General features: G+C 35.4%; 1 protein-coding gene across 1 annotated transcript in view; it reads right to left on the reverse strand.

Annotated features, from left to right (window-relative positions):
• Positions 1–10,989, reverse strand: part of LOC107676693 (adhesion G protein-coupled receptor L3-like) — a 298,216-nt gene extending 287,227 nt beyond the window's left edge. The window contains exon 1 of the mRNA XM_016471337.1: positions 10,668–10,989. The gene's annotated coding sequence lies outside the window, so the exon portion shown is untranslated. The remainder of the gene's footprint in view (positions 1–10,667) is intronic.
• Between the last annotated feature and the right edge of the window lie 10,861 nt (positions 10,990–21,850).

Here is a 21,850-nt window from a genome sequence, read left to right on the forward strand (position 1 = left end):
ATTACTCCAGTCTTCAGTGTCACATGATCTTCAGAAATCATTCTAATATGTTGATTTGCTGCTCAAGAAACATTTCTGATTATTATCAGTGTTGAAAACAGTTGTGCTGCACAATATTTCTGTGGAAACAGTGATACGTTTTATTTTTCAGGATTCTTTGATGAATAGAAAGATCAAAAGAACAGCATTTATTTGAAATAGAAATCTTTTATAACATTATAAATGTCTTTAATCTCACTTGATCAATTTAATGTACTCCAGTTTAATAAAAGTATGAATTTCTTTCTTTTTTTCTTTTTATTTTTTTTAACTTACCACAAAATGTTGAATAGTAATGTGTCACAGTTTCCACAAAGATATGAAGTGGCAACATTGATAATAATCAGAAATTAGAATTAGCAAATCAGCATATTAGAATGATTTCTGAAGATCATGTGACACTGAAGACTGGAGTAATGATGCTGAAAATTCAGCTTCAGTTACATTTTAAACTATATATTCACATAGAAAACAGCTATTTAACATTGTAATAATATTTAACAATATTACTGTATTTCTGATCAAATAAATGCAGCACTGGTGTATGACCTGCTCTTATTTGCAGCAACACAATTTTGGAACAAGTGCAATTTTAATAGACAAATGGAGACTTGGAAGGGAGAATGACACACACACACACACACACACACACACACACAGGCGGCAGGTGTTTTGGCAACGCCCCCTGCAGTAATTGTATATCTGGCTTGGGCGAGAGACTGATTTACTTAATTAAACAGAATGTATGTGGAGACATTTAGCTGCTGTCCCTGCTAACAATAATGGCTATGCTAAACACCGAACGGCTGACGATGTCCAAAAAACCCACAATGGACACAGAAACATTACACAGAACAACAACATCAGCACAGCTACGAGCTACAATTTCACAGCCTCTTTCACACTCAATAATTCCTGTAACTTCAAGCTTTTTAACCCCGGGTTAAGCAACATTTCACACTTGCCATTCGTAAACCCATTGAATTGTGCTTCCAGCAGTATAAAGTGTGAAACAAAACTTTTCAACAACAGATGAAATAATAAGAGAAAGATTTGAAAAACCTGCATTCAATTTTCAAGAAAAGATTACATTTAATAACTCTAAAATGTCATGTGGTGTAACCATAAAGTAGAAAGTTAGTAAAAGACTCACCGCATCTTTAAAAATTGTCCACAATGATCCAAATTAACAGAAAGTGTAAATAAATTTAAAAAAAATAAAAAAAAACTACATGGGGAATACAACCACAAATGATTTTCCTCAATGCCTAAAACAGTAGCAAGTGCAGAAGAATCTTTATATTAGAGGTCACATGATTACATAGATCACATGGTGGTTTTCTGTACAAACCACTGTACAGAAATAAAAAAGTACAAAGCAATAACACATTTTCCTTACAACTTCAATACATGCAAGTGTTCACATTTGTTTACATTTTTATAATTTATTTTAATATATTTTTTTTTAAGTAAAAATTATTTTTACAAATATCATGAATATGATATTCACAAAAGTTTCATTAAATTTCAACAAAACTGCTTCAGTTTCTAATAAATAATAATAAAATATTATGTCGAGCTACATGGAGTTTCCATTTCTTTTTTTTTTTCCTTTTTTTTCATCAGTTATATCTGGACAGGTGTATCACCCTTACATCTTTAAAGTTATCTAAAAATGGATTTTAATTTATAAATGAAAAACATTTATCATATTGAAATCAGCGTGTTTATGAATCGCACTAATGTATTTTTAAAAACGTATACCCTGTGAGCTACTGATCCCGGAACAGATTATCACACTTAAAGGGTTAGTTCACCCAAAAATGAAAATTAGCCCATAAATTACTCACCCTCAAGTCATCCTAGGTGTATATGACTTTCTTCTTTCAGATGAATCCAGTCGGAGTTATATTAAAAATTGTCTTTGGTCTTTCAAGCTGTTTCATGGCACTCAGCGGGTGTTGCATGCATCAGTCCAAAAGAAGTTAAATAAAAAGCACCCATCCATAAAAAAAGTGTCTCACACGGCTCCGGGGGGTGAACAAAGGTCTTCTGTAGCGAATCGATGCATTTTTGTAAGAAAAATATCCATATTCAAAATGTAATAATCACTTTAATGTAGCTTGCGCTCACTGTTGTAAACGGAAGCAGCTCCGGGCAGATGACGTATGAGGTCGGCGTTGCGCATGCGCCGGTGAGTCTCGTGAAAACCAACGTTTGTTAACAGGAGCAAAAGTTTCTTTACTTTAGCAAATTAAAACCAGTCTCCTCTTGGCTTATATCGAAATCCTCCTACATTCTTACAAATCCTCGTTTTGTACTTCTAATTAGTGACCGTTGTTTTGTTTTGATCTCTCCGCTGCGCTTCAGCGTTCGTCACTTCTGAGCGGCGCATGCGCAGCGCTGACCTCATACGTCATCCTTTATGGGCTAATTTTCATTTTTGGGTGAACTAACCCTTTAAGTGTTTGCTTATTATTGGCCGTCATACTAAAATGCATGTATGAGAAATCTGGACTTGGCTATTACATGGCTATATTTGTTCAACAATAATATTCTCTTATGAAAGGCAGAAACGTGATATTCTCAACTTTTATTCTCAACAATTAAGTCTCAGCCAAAAAGATAGCAACAATATATGATCAACAAGCCAAATCTTGTCACACTAAGTTCTCTTGGAAATCCGCAGCCTGGAGAAACAAAAGCCATCTCTGTTTATAAATCTCAAAGATATGTTGCTTTATCATTCGGTGGAAAAGGGAGTCTTGGCACAGCATACCTTGATCTGAATGCAAACTACATCTTATCAAACTGTTCGTAGACCTGCCCAAACGCCCTCACAAATGATGGCCTGTGAGAAACACACAAAAGCGGCCCTGTGAAGCGAGTCGAAGTTCACATCACTGCAATGCAGAGCCATTATTTAAAAGAGATAAAGTCTTTCTCATTCAGCTGTACAGGTGCATCTCAATAAATTAGAATGTTGTGGAAAAGTTCATTTATTTCAGTAATTCAATTCAAATTGTGAAACTCGTGTATTAAATAAATTCAATGCACACAGACTGACGACATTCTAATTTATTGAGATGCACCTGTATCTGTCATGGGGAAGAACAAGTGGGATTCCCAGCCTAAAGCCTGTTGGTTTGGTAGATCAAGTCTTCTTGAAGGGAAAACAAAATGTTCTTCCCGCAGGCAACACTTCGCTCGCATTAGAAGTCGGGACCATCTACAAAAGTTAATTGAAGAGCCCATGTATCCTCTCATAATGCAACAGCGATTCCTTTTCAGTCCATCAAGCAATGACATCCATAGGTCAAGATCAAATCAAGCAATTGAGCCAACAAGTGCGGCTGAAATGTGAAGCCTCAAAGTGTGCTGACAAATAATCCAATGAGATCCATCCATATGAAAACAGTCTACAGATTTAATGAATCACAGGGCTGGAATTTAAACAACCTAATAAAGTGATGGGAATTACAATGGGAACAATGACATCTAGCAAGTTTTGCTTTACCAGGGTATTGTGACTTCTGTTTTATTGTCGATAATGTAAAATGGTGCAATAGTTGGGAAAATCAAATCAATCCAGTAACTTTTGTAAGGTTTGGGCTGATGCAAGTAAAATTTGGTTAAATTAGATTAAGATTTGAAGGAATAGTAGCAAAATATTCAACCTAGGTGTTGGAAATATGTCACTCTGCCTAGATTTCCATAAAACCTGAAATTTGTTGGGGAAATACGTCGCTTTTCAGGTGATACATCCACAAGAGTCTCTATAAGCATTATTATTTTTTTTCTACATTGGGTTTTTTAAACATCCCCGTGTCATGAAAAAAAATATGCATCTGAGTACCTTTTTGCTAAATGATATTGTGTTGCTTGCAGCACATTTCATGGCAGTTTCAATGTGAAATATCCAGTGACTGGCGCTAAATAGCATGTTAAATTTTATCCAAAACAAATGTTAAATGTAGGGCTGTGCAATTAATCGCATGTGATTGTCATGCGCATCTTGTCAGTAAAGCCGGTGTAGTAAATGCTGCTCCATCTGAAAGCAGGTGATGGAGATTTACTACTAATCACGGAACCGGCTTTACTGAAGAGATGCGCATGACAATCGCATGTGATTAATTGCACAGCCCTAGTCAGAGCATTGAACTATAAATATTTGATTCAGTTTAGTGGTCGACCGATATTGTTTTTTTTTGACAGCCGATGCCGATATCTTGGAAAGCATGCCGCTCCATCTGAAAGCACGTGCTGGAGATTTACTACCAATCACGGAACCAGCTTTACTGACGAGATGCACTTGACAATCGCATGCGATTAATTGCACAGCCCTAGTTAAATGTGACTGTGGCAAATTTTAATACCTTGGTAGTTGTACGTACTGTGCCATTTCTGAAATGAAATGTCTGGTGTTAAAAGTTTTATACTCCATCGCATTTGAAATTAACATACCACCTACACTAAACCCTAACCAATAGTGTTAACAAAAGCTAATGTGAGATGAAAGCACATTTGCTGAACCAAGCATGCCTTTTTAACTTGCCTCTACACGTCTTTAAGCTCTTTTAAAGTTTCACTCGTACCGGAGTACTTTGTAAAGAGCAATATTGTACCAGGTGCGCTAACGAGCAAGTTTACTTTATCAGAAAAGCCACACATATGGAGCTGGTTATGTGATGCAAACGTCAAAATGCATTAATGTTTACATATCATGCACTATGGTAAAAGTGTTTTGAGCTCATAGCAGAGTATTGTGCAAGGAACTACTCAAAAACCAAGTATTTATAACTCCCACCAGCGTCTTTTTTTTTTTTGAAGTTGCCAGCCACCACCGGCATTTTTGATCATTTTCACAAAAGTTTAATGGCACCCAGAATATTTTGTTGTATGAATATCTGAACATGCAACATGTCAAAAAGAACAGAGCCTCGAAAACCTTTTATTCTAGCTTCATGCAATATTTTTAATCAACACTTGAATGTGGGTAAGTTTCATGAAAAAAAAAATATATATTTTTAACAAAAAGCTGAGAAAATCGCGTTTTTGTAAAAGACTACGTCCGGGTCAGATTCAGAACGATGATCAGAACATAGATGGAGTCATTCACTTCCATCAACACATCCAAAGCTTGCACAGTTCTAAAACACTTCCTGGATCGTCATTTCATTCGGTAGCATTAGGCAGTTTTGATTTATATGCTGTTAATGCTTGATGATCGCGTTATTTTACACATGCATCTGCTTACGCACGTGATTGATTGTTTCTGCTTCTTCTTCGCTGTGTTTTATTCCAGACATTCAATACTTTTGCAGAAGAAGCATAATAGCGCTTCCTACCGTACACCGGTGAAAACACGGAAAGCTGGAAAATGCCATCAATGACGGGGAAGCGTTGTCTCATAAATGACGGAAAATTCTGTCAATGGCGGGGAAAGAGTTAATTGACAATCATAATTTCAAAATTGTTAGTGTTTTACTGCCTCTATTGTTCATTTAAACTGGAAAATGCAGTGAATTGTATGTATACTTGTGTTTTTGGTGAAATGTCACATATTTTCATTGAAAAAAAAATAGCGGAAAAACTGCAGCCTGAAATAGGAGCAGCAGCAAATTAGCGGCCAATGAGCTTGCTTCATATGGAAACAGTCAACAACGCTTTAACGAATGGTAGGCCTCAGTGTCACCCAGGCTGTGAATTAACTGCTCGGTTATAAATTTCCTTCATTAGGGCACAAAACACACTGCGGCCAATGGGAAGGCGAAGTCCCTAAGGGGCCCTGTGGAGACGCACAAATTCATTTCAGATGCTCTGAGAAATCTGGCAGAACATCACAACATATACAGCGACAAAAAGCGAGATACAGTGAGCGTTTTCAGGGCAACAGTTCAGCTGATAGGAAGACAAAATGAGAAAAGCAATATCTCACCTGCTCTTCAGAGGAGTAAATAGCAGATAGCTCTTACAAAGGAAACCCTCAACTCCCATTGCATCTGAAGTGACAATCTAACAGAGCTACTGGATCACTATAATAAGCCGCTTTCAACATCTCAACCCGCACATGCACAGACGTACACATAGCCACAGACACACAAAAAATGAAGATTGCATCATGTCTGGGATTTCTCAACCTGTCGGATTTCGGTCACAGCGTGACACATCAAAACTAGAGATGAACAACATTGCCTTTTGACAATATTCAATATAATTTTATTTTTTCAGAGGAACTTTGTTACCATTTTTGACAAGAATACTGAATTCAAAAAGTAAAAGCAGTCCCATATGGCAAAAAAAAAAAGAAAACTCTCTCTCGCTCTCTCCAAATTATATTTTCAAGATATGCAAAATATATGTTATAAACAGTGAAACTCAATAATACATATTTGAAATAGAAAATATATTTATTTTCAACCTTCATATACCAAAATATATTTCAGGGGCAAGAAAATACATTATCAATCTTACAATTGCCTATATATAGGCTAAATACGAATGTGAATGGAATAGCCTACTAGATATCAAAACTAGATTTATATGAAATATATAGGGCAAAATACATTTAAAAAATATATATTTTTTAAAGATATTTTCAAAAATATACAAAGAAATTGGCTATATATATATATATATATATATATAGCCTATTGGTAGAAAATATATTTACATAAATATATTTGAAAATATATTTTTGCTGTATGGGGTGAAACTCTGGGTCTCATTCATGAAACATGAGCAAAACTAATCTGAAGTTTTGTGAGTTTTAGTAAAATGTGCTCATGAAGTGGTAAAATTGATTGGATATTATTCTTACATGAGCTGAAATGAAGTGTGACATTGCAAAGCATTTTTATCTGCCATTTTCCTTTCATTAATTTGTTAAATTAAGCAGCAATGTGATTAAAAACTGGAGACTGCGAGTCAGAATCAAGTCAAAAGCCTCATTTGAAAGTGATTACAGCTGATCATGTTAAGGAAGTGAACTCTTCATAATGTTGACACATCACATTCACTATGGCACTGTGATTTCTTTACTTACAATCACACTGCAATGCCCAGAATCAATGCGTTCAGTTAATAACATTCATTTACCTTAGAGCAAATGTGGATGGCCTTATTAATGGAAACGATGGCGACATATCAATATTTGTATTTATTTTTGCATTCACATCTTAAATAGTTTTCATTAAGTGCAAACCCTGTCAAGCACACACAGTATTTTATGCAATCTCTCTCACACTTATGATGCCTTATTGTCACATTGTTTTTACATATGTGTTTTAAAAAAGGTCCCAATACAATACTTTACAATAAGGGTCCTTTAGTTAACATGAACTAACAATGAAAAATACATCTAAAGCATTTATTAATCTTAGTAAATGTTAATTTCAACATTTGCTAATACATTATTAAAATCAAAAGTGCATGTTATTATTAATGGACCCGAGTTAACATGAACTAACAATGAATAGTTGTATTTTTATTAACCAACGTTAACAAAAAATAACAAATGCTGTAACAAATGTATTGCTCATTATTAAGAAATGTTAGTAGTAGATGCATTAACTAATTCCAACTAATGGAAACTAATAGTAAAGTTTAAGTCTTTATTGAAAAAAGCCTAATAAGCTTTTAAAGGTTTTTTAATCGCATTTTAAATGCTAGTCATGTTGTTATTGTTATTGTGAATTTTCAAAACTATATATGTATATATATATATATAATAGTGACAAACAATTCACTGATCAATTGATAAATTAACTCTAATGCAATTTTGTTACTGATGTTTTTCATTTTTAAAAATGCAATTACCACATATATAAGGATCACGCTATTCATGAAGTTATTTAATTTTACATCGCCAGCAAATTCATGATGAATAAATCGTGAATATTTGATATATCACCCAGCTGTAGGTCACACTAATGGCAGATCACGCATTGCAATTCAACCCCGTGACCCAATAGATATTGATTAATGTGTTTGGTTGATTTAATTTGAGACCAGTCGGGGTCAAAGGATCCTCTGTAATCAATCAAGCCTCTGAGGAGCTGCCGGGAATGCAGGAAAAATGAAGTGGAAGGTTTGGAGCGGGGGTTCATCAGCGAGGTGAGGCAGACATGAACAGGGTGACTGAACTAATCACATTTAGGCCGAGCCCAGGAAGTGCATTTCCCAAAGCCTTCGGCCCGTATCGGGTGAATCCAGACGGTATGCTGACCGGCCGCGCTCCGTTTCGCAGACTTAATGAGAAAACTGTGTTTTCAGCTTTGTAAAGAACTTCTGGTGGTATTTAAATGACTAATGCTCTTCTGTGGTCAGCGTGAGAGCCGTAAACAGCAGACACTAGAGCAGACGTGTGCTCGCCGCAGAGATGAGGTCAACGCTAAAACAAACATGCGTTCGCACACAGGCATTAGAGACGACAAAGCGAAAAATCCACAAAGACAGGTTAGGTTGTGAGCAATGCTCAGGTTGACAAGCGCTGAGACACAAAGCATTGCATGTGTCCCAGTGCGGCCCCGCTCTTCAGCGATGACATAAACGTTCAGGACGCCAGACAGAGAGACGGCTCAGTTAGTGGCGCGCAAATGCATACATGTTTACTTAGCTAGATGACGACGTCATAGAACAATAACTATAATGATAACTACCAAAGCACAATAGCATTGTTTATTATAAGCAGGCACTGCCATTATTCCATCTGCTGCTTTAGCTCAAGCTCTTTAAAGCAGGATGGATTCTGATTGGCTGTCAATGTTTTATCGTTCATCAGCTGGGAAAAAATTCTGTTCTTGAAAGTGATGACATCCTCATGTCGTGATAGTTGTGGTGCGGACTTCCCTGTTCTCATACAATTAGAATTGTTGTTAAAAAATCATCGTTATCATACTTTAAAGATAAATATCCTTCTGCAGCCAGCAGCCTGTATATAAATTAAACTATGCGTGGTAGAGCTTTTTCGGTTTCAGCTCCACGACTGACCAACCTTGGACTGTTTTAAGAAATCTTTAAAGACTCAACTTTTTAAAGCGGCTTATTGTAACTGAGTGCGTTTAAATTTTTTTTTGTTTTTTGTGTTGTTTATTGTTGTAAACTTGTTGTTGTAGCGCTTTGGGTTGACGATAAATAAAATGCATTAATATTATGATAAATAAAATGCATTATTATTATTAAACTAGCTTTATTATTATATAAAACTAGCATCCACACAAGATAAAGTTCTGATTATAATAATAGGCTACAATTATAATGCTCTAGCTCTTTAAAGCAGGATGGATTCTGATTGGCTGTCGATGTTTTATCGTTCATCAACTGGGGGAAAAAATGCTCTGAAATTGATTCCGATCATATCGTTCCTCTGTGTCGTTATCGTTATCGTTATCTGTTATGTGGACTTTATCCTTGTAGAATCTGAACGATTAATAAAACTTTACAGTTACAGTTATCATCCTTTAAAACTACGCTAATATAACTATATCTGCGTCCGCACCATCGTTCTGTTTATTATAGGTTATAGTTATGTTCCTTTGTGTCAGTTTTTTTTATTATTATTATTAAGCTAAATATTGTCGATTTTATTGCTTTAGATTCAAGCCGAGAGCATGTCATCTTCCCTTGAGCCGGTAGCTGATATCCGATACTGCTTTTTTAACCCATCTGATGTCCAGCTTCCGAATCGGACGCAGTTTTAAGGTTTGTTCGCTCTGTTTCTCTGAGGAACGAAAACGTTCCGCTGGGCGCAAAGTTACTACATGAACGCTTCAGGTATCAATGCAGAACACATCGGCCCATTCACTCCCGCTCTTCTTCCTCTAGAATGTCAAGCAGTAGCTCTCCAAGGAAAGCAAGCATTCAGGCGAGACTAACAGAGCGCTCCTAATGTCCCTTCAGAGGCTCCTGGAAAAGGCCAGCTAGCTCCATTATGCCTGAAGTATGGACATTTCTGCAGTTTCCTTCCAACAACAGAAAATCTCCTGAAACTAATAGCGCGATGAACCCGCGGATCACAGAGGAACATAATCAGAGAGTTCAGTGATATTTTCTCCAAGGACTGCGTCAATTTGCACGGTTCGCCTTTGCGCAGCTGCGCGCTTCAGAAGATCCGTCCGGATTTAATAGACTACATCTTAATCCAATAAATTCCTAAGGAAGTTAATTGGAATCTTTGTTACGTAATGAATGTATAAAAACAATAACCGAGTACCAATGTAAAGTAGAGCGTAAAGGGGTGTAATTTATAAAAGGTGAGCGCAACGGAGCCACATGCACATATAATGAAGCATTGCGGTAAAACTACTTAAACCACTCCAAAGCTCTCCACCATCTGACATGATCTTTAACGGGAAATTACACACACAGATATGTCGGGTTACCAACCTTTTGAATAGAAACCACGAGCCACCCAAGAATGGCCATGAGCATAATAGCCTATTTTTTCTACCAATTGCATTAACGATTGGACAAGGACTTGGAAACACGTACAGAGGTGAATCATAACCAGAGGGCGCACACCCGAAAACAGTACGCGTTTATATAAAACAACAGGAAAGCGGCATCTGCGTAAATTTCGTTTTAAGGAAACACTAAAGGAAAGCGCACTGAAATCAGGCTGAACTTACCCGCGTCTCCACGAAGCTTCTGGTGATGGAGGGTCTTTTTGCGCACCGAGCGCACACGCGTCTCCGGACACAATCAGTCTCTTTTATGCGATGAAAATCGTCCTTGCGCGCAGGAATAAATGGCAATACTATGTTTGTCCAACGCAGAGACCTTCAATTCCTTTCTATCCTGTAAGGTTAACTCCAAACCGATGTTCTCGGGGTCATCAGTGTCCTGATATCCGATTGTTTTACAGGAGCTTCTGAAAAGGAATAAAAAGGCTCCTTGTTTGGATCCCCATCACCAGTCTGAGTGCCACCTCGGCACGCCGTGTCCCCATATCGCCCTTCTCCCATTACCTGCAGGGATGCATTCAGAGTTTTGCTCAGATGCAGAGGGGAAATGTGTCACAGTATGAGAGCACAGCATAAATCCACTTAATATGGCAGATTAATAAACAACTAAAAGATTTGTGTTTTCAGAGTAAAGCAAGAAGTGACAACCTTGGGCTTTTTCTGTCTGTCTGTCTTTCTTTCTTTCTTTATTCATCTTCTTCTTCTCACCATTACTGTTGCTCAATTTCATGCTGTTTGTTGTGCTATCCAATTGATTAAATCAGATTTTCACCTGTGGACAATAAAACGGATGAAAAAATAATTTCCCAAAATTTTTCCAAAAAAAAAACATTTATACAAAAATTATGATGAAAAACATATATACAGAAAATGGATCAAATTGACTTCAGAAAATGAATAAAAGTTGCATTGGTTCTCCTGTGGGCAGGATGTGATCTCATTATATAGCACAACTGAATCTGTGCTGATTGGTCCAGGTATTATGCTACCTAATTAATATTCATCTCCTGGCACTATTTATGAAGCGATGGCATGTGCTTGATCTGCTTGGCTTTGTTGATGTTGTATGAAATTTTGACAGTGAGATTCAGTAGAGTAAGCCATGTTTATGCTTGTTCGGATATTTCTACATTACCATTTAATATTATTAAAAAATATATAAATCTGAAGATCAAGTCTGTTGGCCTCAGAGATGTTAAAAGTGAAATTTCAACAGTTTAACATCAAATGTCAACATAATTCTGAGGTCTTCTGAAATCTTTTACTCAATTCACAAGTACAAATGCGAACCTATTTGATAACTTTGCACCCATGTCTATTTAAATCAGTTTTGCTTTTTCAATTGTTTACATGCTTTTCTCAACACTAAGTGCACTCTTTCTCTTCATACATGTGTCATAATCAACTACCACAATCAGTTGTCCAAAAGCTGGCATTTTTCTCCTCACTTGATCTCTTTCTTCAGCTGGCACAAAGCGTTTCATCGTGGAATTAAACGGTACGTTCTTGTATTGTATGACCCAATTACAGGTTCTTCCAGTCAATACTTCCTCTTTCAGCCATTGTTACATAAGGTATAGCACATCTCACACACAATGACCATTCAAAATACTTGAGACAGACTTGTAAAGTGAAAGATGAAATACCCTCAGTATTATGATATACTTGATTTTAAGAATTTGAAAGTTCTCTTTGGTTTATATTCATTAAGCATCTGCAATATTCTGAGACCATTACTTAGTAATTCTGAATTAAAATCATGTCAAAAGGTGATTAGTAGCTAGTGTAAAGACTTGCAGCTTATACAGTATGCTCAGTTTTTCTAGTTCTGGTTCTAATTTATAGTTTATTATTGTGTATTTGTTTATGTATTTTTTACTTTGTTGATTTATCTCATTTGTGTACATGTTGTAGCGTTTGTGTTTGAGAAAGGCGCACTATAAATAAAATGTATTATTATTATTATTATTTCTGGGTCTGCAAAAACATATATGTTCAATTCACTGTGGTTTCCAGCTGAAACGAACACTAGTGGCAGTAAAACACCAACAACTTTTATTCCTTTTCGCAAAAATTATGATTACAGGGGTTAGAATATTGATTTAAAAATAGTTACTATTTTCATGCAGTTCCTTGCACAATGCTATATTATGAGCTCAAAAAACATTTTTACCATAGTGCATGATTTGTAAACAAACACATTTTGACATTTACAGTACATCACATAACCAGCTCCATATGTTTGGCTTTCCTGATGAAGTAAACTTGCTCAGCAGCACACCCGGTACAACATTGCATTTGAGATATATGAAGCGCTGAGGTACAAGTCCCATGACATGAGTCTGTTTTTGGAAAAATTTAAGACACTTTTAGCGCCACCCACTGGACATATCACTTTGAAGGTGTCACGAAAAGGGTATTAAGTATCATTTTGCATAAATGTTGCCACACGGAAGATTCTCCACACCATGAATGCAATATTTTTGAAAACATTATGTACATATGTGCAAAACAATTGTAACAAATCAATTTGAGTGAGAAAATGCTTCGTGCATTTGCAGAATGTGGTTATTTAATGCATTTTTGTATCAAAGCAATTGAAAACACTACTGTTGTGCTGATTGTGAAGAATTTTTAAGATGTGTAATAGGTGATGAAAAGATATATATAAAAAAAAAATGTAAAACTGTAATATGAGGTAGCATGCATCAGAAATGTGCTTTATATGTTATAGTTTTGTCCAAATCTTGGCTCCGTAAGTTGTGTTTTCAGTAGTTTTAATCATGTTTTCAGATGGCCAGGTTGATTTGTTGAATGGTTAGGCTGTCATCTGTACAGTAGCAGACTGCAGTTTGACATAACGTCCAAAATAATAGCGCCAGATAAGGTTTCACACCTCAAACTTCAGTTTCCGAAAGCCATCAGTGAGGTGTCCCAGCTCTCAGCGCTAAACTGTCATGACAGATGAGAGCCATCTCTCTCTCTCTCTGGTGCATGATGGGAATGTTTGTGTGCAAGAACTCATGTGTTGTATGCTGAGTGCTTGGTGTACACAGTTGTTTATGCAGACAGACAAGCTTTGCTTCGTCTGTTGTAAGAGCTTAGCTGGCCATGTGTCCATCACACGTTATGAATTTTAAGCATTTATTTTGATATTTTTGTACTCTTGACTTTGCATTGACGTTTTTGTGTTGGTTTATTTCCTCTTTATTTTGTTTGCATGGTTTCTAAGTATGTTCTTACCTTGGTTATTCATTTTGTTCACCTGTGTCTTATTTAGTGTCTTTGCATTGTTGTTTTTCTCATTTCCCTGCATTATCATTATTACAGCTGCAATTAGTTCCTTACATAATCCACAACTACAGCATCACATATAAGTGATAATTTCAGGGATTCTCATTGGACAAATCTAAATTTGTAACATTTTTATTTCAAAACTCTGTCATTGCACACAATAACTTTGTGGATCTGTAAAATTTTGCTCCTGCTGGTAGATGCTGTACAGAAGCTGTCACTGGGGCAGTACCTTTTCAAAAGGCACACCTGTGTACCTAAACAGTCCATATTGGTACCTTAAAGGTACATATTAGTACCTAAAAGCTACAAAAGTGTTCCTTTTGAAAAGGTACCACCCCAGTGACAGCTTCTGTACCTTTTTTTTCTGAGAGTGTATCTGCCTCCAAAAAGCATTTTCACTCCATTTATAGACATTTAACGGTGTATTTATTTTTATGCTACATGAATATCACTGATATTTAATCATTACACAGTAATGTTGTGCAATCTCTTGATTCTTTGTCAGGATACATTTGCTGCAGCTCCAGAAAGAATAATCACATGACATTCACAGTTCAGGTGAGTGCAAAAATTGCACGATTGCTGTTATTTATTGGTTTGGGCAGAGAAAAAAAGTGAAAGCCCCATTGTATTGTTAACCGTGTGAGAGCTGATTCATGATGTATGCCTGAATTGAGAGCTCTCTGTGTTTCGAATGCAAAGGTTAAGGACATAAACGACTCTCTTATAGCCACATAAACAAGGATCAGCTCTATTCAGATTACAAACCACAAGGTGAATACACAACAGTGTATCATGCAGTCAAAAATATGGAAAATAAAGAAAGGCCAAAGCGTCAGGCACTGAGCCGAGATGCTGGACCCAATATGAATGCAGATGGTGAGGCAGCATGTGAGGTGAGTGAAAATAATGATGTAGAATATGTAAATGTGATGCGACTGAGAAAAAGAATCACACTGGGAGTGTGTCTAAGGCTAAAATGATGTACTGGGAATTTTAGAAAGATCTAGAAAGGTAACAAAGAGTGCATAAGACATTAATGACCCAGTAGCTGGATGTACACACACACACACACACACACACACACGCAAACATATAATTATGTTTCATATTGTATATTTGCAAAACGTAATTGATTCCTCATGTCATGACTCCTTGTTTCCATCCCGTGTGACCCCAAGTGCTCAAGTCTGTGGAAGCCTATTTCCACCATGTAAGGGAAAAAATGTTTGGTAAGTCATATAATGACTTTAAAAGTCAAAATGATGACATACCAAGTTAAAATTATGAAATAAAAAGGGCAAAAAATGACTATTTATAATATAATCGTGTTTTTATAATCTCATAATTGACTTAGTATGTCAATTTCGATTTTTTATCTCATATAATTTCGACTTGCTGTGTCATAATTGCAACGTTTTATGTCAATTACGACTTTTTATCTCATAATTATTACTAAATATATCATAATTTCTACTTTGTATCTCATAAATCTCATAATGAAGACTTTTTATGACTTGGTATGTCAATTTTGATTTTTTTCTAAGAATTATGACTAAATATATTATAATTTTGTCTTTTTAGGTCAATTTCAATTATTAAATATGTCACACTTTCTAATTTTCATCTCATAATTATGAATTTTATGTCATAATTTCAATTTATTTCTAATAATTATGAATTGTCATAATTTCGCATTTTTATCTCATAATTATGACTGTTAGAATTTTGACTTTTTATCTCATAATTTGAACTTTTTGTCAATTTCAACATTTTAATCTCATAATTGTGACTAAATATGTCAGAATTTCTACATTTTATCTCGTATAATTTCGACTTGCTATGTCATAATTGCAACCTTTTATGTCAATTACGACTTTTTATCTCATAATTATTACTAAATATGTTATAATTTCTACTTTGTATGTCATAATTAAGACTTTTTATGTAATTCTGACTTGGTATGTCAATTTCGATTTTTTTTTTTTCTAATAATTATGACTAAATATATTATAATTTTGACTTTTTATCTCATAATTATTACTAAATATGTTATAATTTCTACTTTGTATGTCATAATTAAGACTTTTTATGTAATTCTGACTTGGTATGTCAATTTCGATTTTTTTTTTTTCTAATAATTATGACTAAATATATTATAATTTTGACTTTTTATCTCATAATTATTACTAAATATGTTATAATTTCTACTTTGTATGTCATAATTAAGACTTTTTATGTAATTCTGACTTGGTATGTCAATTTCGATTTTTTTTTTTTCTAATAATTATGACTAAATATATTATAATTTTGACTTTTTATCTCATAATTATTACTAAATATGTTATAATTTCTACTTTGTATGTCATAATTAAGACTTTTTATGTAATTCTGACTTGGTATGTCAATTTCGATTTTTTTTTTTTCTAATAATTATGACTAAATATATTATAATTTTGACTTTTTATCTCATAATTATTACTAAATATGTTATAATTTCTGCTTTGTATCTCATAATTAAGACTTTTTATGTAATTCTGACTTGGTATGTCAATTTCGATGTTTTTTTCTAATAATTATGACTAAATATATTATAATTTTGACTTTTTATCTCATAATTTTGTCTTTTTAGGTCAATTTCAACTTTTTCTCATAATTATGATTAAATATGTCACACTTTCTACTTTTCATCTCATAATTATGAATATTATGTCATAATTTCAATTTATTTCTAATAATTATGAATTATGTCATAATTTTATGTAATTCTGACTTGGTTTGTCAATTCCGACCTTTTGTCCAGTAATTATGACTTTTAAAGTAATAAATATAACTTAACAAAGCATGAATTCTTTTTTTCTTATGTGGTGGAAATGGGCCACCCTCTATTGTGATTTTAGTGAAAAACATACTTTTACAAACTCCATCTAAATCATTCACTGGATCGTCAAAAAATTTGGCATTGACAACTGGTCATCGATGAACCCCGCTGAAAGTTATTAAAATCTTTTTGCTACACCAAACTGTTCTCATATAATGCTTCATGAACAGAGTGGACAGGACTTGAGGCTGCATCTAGTCAATGCTTTGATGAAACTCGATATACGTCATAGTCATGATGCCTTGAGGGAGATCAGTTTGAGACCATGCTGCCCAAAAGCTTTTTGATGTATAAAACAGTTCTTGTGTAACACATCAATGTATTCAATGGCAAGGCGGCAAAAAGGATCTGTTCCATTGTAACAGTGATCTTACAGAACTATATCAATTTGGTGACAGCAAAGCAATTTTATTACATTGTAAGTATTTCTGATTTCGGCTTGCTAAACTTCTGTTCTTAAATACTTTAAGAGGAATGTTGAATGGAGTTCTTGTCTGGACTCAGTTCATTACCTTATAGGAGACTTGCATGGCTCAACTTCTTTTCTCTTTGATTCACAAAATTAACTTGGCCGGGAAAAGTGGACTGAAGAGTAATCATGGCCTTTAGGCATCCGGCCCATTAGAGCAAACTTGCTGGAGACTTCGGCTCCAATTTATGTGCTACTGACAAGTCAGAAGTCTTTGTTTACACTGCACACAAATCCAATTTGGTTTTAAAATCTTTAATTTGCACTGTCATTTCAGAAGTGATGAAATCTGATGCGTTCGTTCAGACAGAGCAATCAATGTGATGCTAAACATTTAGTTTCCTATGAAAACATTTCATATTGCTGATGCTGAAACATCCAGGCAAAAAGAACAGAGACAATGGAAATAATGACTTTTAAGGGTATTGAGAGGGTTGAGTCTTCACAGGAAGCAATTAAGTATCGCTATGTGATCAAAAATAGCTAAAAAAAACTAACAGTCTTCGTAATTGACTTTGTAGTTTTATTTTAAAGTGAACTCAACCCTTTATTAGTTGTGATAGTGTCTCAGTCCACATTATATTGTTGTAATACAGTTATACTATATTACTGTATTACTGTAAAAAGTAATGTTTGATCATTATAAAAACTGCAAAAAACAAACAAACAAAAAAAACTTATTTTAAACTGCAAGTTACAATATTAAACTACAAGTCTTAAATTATCCACTTTCAAACACTTCAAAAGCTAAAACCCTTGAGATTGAAAACTGCAGAGAGAAACTCTAATCTGTGTTTAGTTGTCAACAGGTTATAAATGCATCTAATTACAAGTCAGATGCAATGCTGAAAACGTACATCCACAATAATGTTGGAAATTATGCGAGTGTGAAAGTAAAGCACACATGTTCTCCCAAGTGCACGTTATAAGCTATGCCATATATGCCATGATTCACTCTAAAAAATGCAGAGCATCAGACTAAAATGCAGCCTCTAGTGATTTGATAATCGCATTAAGCCAATTTCAATGTTATTTCAGTGCTGCTATCTTTATTTATTATTTCAATTTTACATTTTTGTGATTCAGTTAAATATTAGCTTTTAAACCCCCTGGATTTCATTCACTGGAATACTGATCTACACTATACCTGACTTCTGGCTCTTCTCCTGAGCTCGAGCTGCAGAACTCTTTGTAAAGCTGCCATTGTTGAGCACTTTGAAACACACAGATAGTGTTTTAATAAGCAACATCATTAGTAAACCTGCTACTGACGCACATGAGTGATGAATGGAAACATTTTGCTGTTTAATAACCAGGAATTGAAATTAACTTGTTATACATGAGTGATTCGTCAATTGCTTGTGGCAGTAACAAGGCACAGTTTAACTGGATAGTTTATACAGTTATGGACTCTTAATAGGTTTTTAATCTTAAAATAACCTTTTGTTGTAATGTTTTTCATAGCATAATGCTTTGGCTTGGGACAAGACAATGGCCAAAACTTTCTGTTCATCTGCAGTCAGAGAACGAACAGCACGGGCACTGCCACCTGTCTTATTTGCCTCTCTTTAACAAGCTGCAGCCTTCTGTTTTCGTGACACTAGCAAAGTCCCTCCACTTCCTCAGTGCTTCATATCCATGGCCAGCTGTTGTTTATTATTTTATTTTTTTTTACTTCCTTCAAAATCCCTATAAATTATTTTAAAATTGCGGATTCTGCATTACTTTTAATCATGTTTCTTTAATACAAAGGACTTAAACCCTGGAGACCCACAGTCCTGCATAGTTTAGACTCAACCCTAATCAAACACACCCGAACCAGCTAATCAAGGTCTCCAGGATCGCTTGAAAAATCACAGGCAGGTGTGTTGAAGCAGGCTGGAAATAAACTTTGTAGGACAGTGGGTCTCCAGTTTTAGTACATAACTTGTATGCCAAGACACTTTTCACAGACTCTCAAGCAATACAAGCAACAGGTGCACAACAATTAATTAATCACTTGCAGATCAGTACTACTCAGTTATCTTGATTACACATCTGTTATCTTGCTTATATACTTGTGTCTGCATGCTATACACACAGAAACATATACACATAGAAAGAATATACACATAGAAATAGTAGTCGTTTTATTAGAAATTGGTGTAAAAAGAGAGCTCCATGCAAAATATGTGTAGGTGCCCCCTTTGAAATTCCAAATGCCCTCTTTTAAATTCCAAATTCACCCTTCAGAATTCCAAATACCTCTTTTTAAAATTTCAAATTCCCCTTCAGAATTCCAAATGTTCCCTTTGAAATTCCAAATGACCCCTTCAGAACTATAAATGGCCCCTTCAAAATTCCAAAGTCCCCCTCCTAAATTCCAAATGCCCACTTCGAAATTCGAAATTCCCTCTTTGAAGTTACAAATTCCCCTTCAGAATTCCAAATACCCCTTTGAAATTCAACCCATCCCCCCCACCCCCAAAATTCCACATGCCCACTTTGAAATTCCCAAATTCCCCTTTGAAATTCCAAATGCTCCTTCAAATTGTTTAATTCTCCCTTTGAAATTCCAATTGCTTCGTTCAAAATTCCAAATCCCCCTTTAAAATTCCAAATGCTTCCTTCAAAATTTCTAAATCCCCCTTCAAGATCCCAAATGTCCTTTCAAAATTCTCCATTTGAAATTCTAAATACCCCCTTTGAAATTCAAATGCTTCCCTCAAAATTCCAGAAACCCCTATTGAAATTCCATATGCCCCCTTTAAAACTCCAAAAACCCTCTTTAAAATTCCAAATACCCCCTCTGGAAATTCACTCTAGTGCTGACCCTGTTCATGCATCTTGTTCATAAAGGCACAAACACGAAGCAATCACGCCACCTAATAGCTGTCAAGACATCCACATCTGCTTGATCTGCTCGATCAATAAATTCATTAACAACACTGTTAAACTAACATGATTTGAAAGATGGATGTGCTGATTTGTGATATAGTTACTATGCTTTTCGGTAAACAGATTTGTTTTCAAACTAAAAGAAAAATGGAAGTGCATTAGCCTTGATATTCCAAACGAGCTGCTGGAAGTTGCTGTGGGGTTCATGCAGGCAGAGGACATGACTGCTGCAGGGATCTCACAAAGCATTTCTCATGTCTTGCAAGCACTCAGTCTTGACCCTGAGATGTGCTGTGGATTCAGGTTTGATGGTGCATCAGTTATGTGTTGCCTCAGAGGGAGGGGTTCAAGCAATCCTGATAGAAACCTGTAAGAAGCTTCGCATCGACTCTATAGATGCTGTGCAAAGCACAAGACTGGGCGTGACCTACTGTTATGTAGATTTTTGATAAAATGTTTTTTGGTCATTTTAACAATTTCTGCAGCTTTATAATGGGGTCTAACGTGCATTACAGCTTTCTACAAATCCAAAACTACCACATGAAAATGGTTTGCAATTCACAACAGAGCTTTCAGTATGACTCGCTGAGTAAACTTTTGAGACTGTTTCAGGCTATATAAGAAATGTTAGCTGAGTTTGCTCTAGTCAGAATAAATTTGAGGCTGAATGTCTCTTTTAACTAATGCAAACAAAGACACCTGTGTTTCCTCTCATCACTTTCAACATGTTTCGTGAGACAAGTGACTTTTCCACAAAGGATCTATAATCCGTCAACCTCTTTGTCACAGGCAGTATTCATTTGATCAAGGACCTCAAGGACCTCAAGGAGAGTTTTAGGGCATACAGGGATGATTCAAACAATGACTTTGATCAAACTGACAAAGGCTTCTTGCTTCTGCAAAAGAAAGTTGCCAGCCAGGTTGGATGAAACCTGTATGGAAAATGTATCTAGTGAAGGACAATTGGGACTTGACAAGACTGTGAAATGACGTATTGGGCAGGCAGATGATGGGACTGAATGCTGTTTTCAGACAGACTCTAACAGACTGTTGGGAGCTGCAGGTCAACCTCCAATACATTTGTTCCACTCCCACTGAAAGTCAAAAGAAGCATCTCTTGTCCTGCTAAATTTCTGGCTGCATACTGGTGGGATGCAGTCAAAAGTTTAACAATTCAGGTTATGGGTTTATTCAAATCCCTAAGTACAAGCAATTGCAATGTCTTAGCAGGCAATACTAATTCATGGAAAGGTTTTCAATGGAAAAACTTTCTTGTGGATCCAATTGTTTTTCCTGTGTGTGTTTGAACAACTCTTGTGGTACAGTCTGTTCTATAATAACTATTTCTTTATGATTTCAGCTCTTGATTACCTCTGTGTTTTCATAGATATGTTTGGAAGAGCTAGGCCATCTGGGCTGCTCAGTTTGCTAACCGACTTTCTGAAACATTTTGTTCTTCAGATAATGTTTTTCTCTAATGCAACCTGATAAAAAAAACTAAACTTCAAACACAACTCACGTAAACTGGCCCAATATGGAGTAAGATCCTCTCTTGTTTTTCCCTCAACTCTTCAATGCTTTGCACTAAAGGAGTCACAGTTTGGCTGGATAACAGCTACACCACTGGGACCATTTTTTTTTTCTCATCGACTGACATTTTGAGAAATTGTTTGGTTTGTTTGTTTGTTCTTTGTTTGTTTGTTTTGCAAGAAACTTACAGTACAGTGGCCCAAAAAAAGTATATGGACATGTGTAGCGTCTGGACCAATCAGACACACCATTTTTCATTTGATTTAACAAATCAATTATTCATTAGATTAACAA

This window comes from Sinocyclocheilus anshuiensis, unplaced genomic scaffold (genome assembly GCF_001515605.1).
Source record: "Sinocyclocheilus anshuiensis isolate Anshui unplaced genomic scaffold, SAMN03320099.WGS_v1.1 scaffold2539, whole genome shotgun sequence".
Classification (NCBI taxonomy): Eukaryota; Metazoa; Chordata; class Actinopteri; order Cypriniformes; family Cyprinidae; genus Sinocyclocheilus; species Sinocyclocheilus anshuiensis.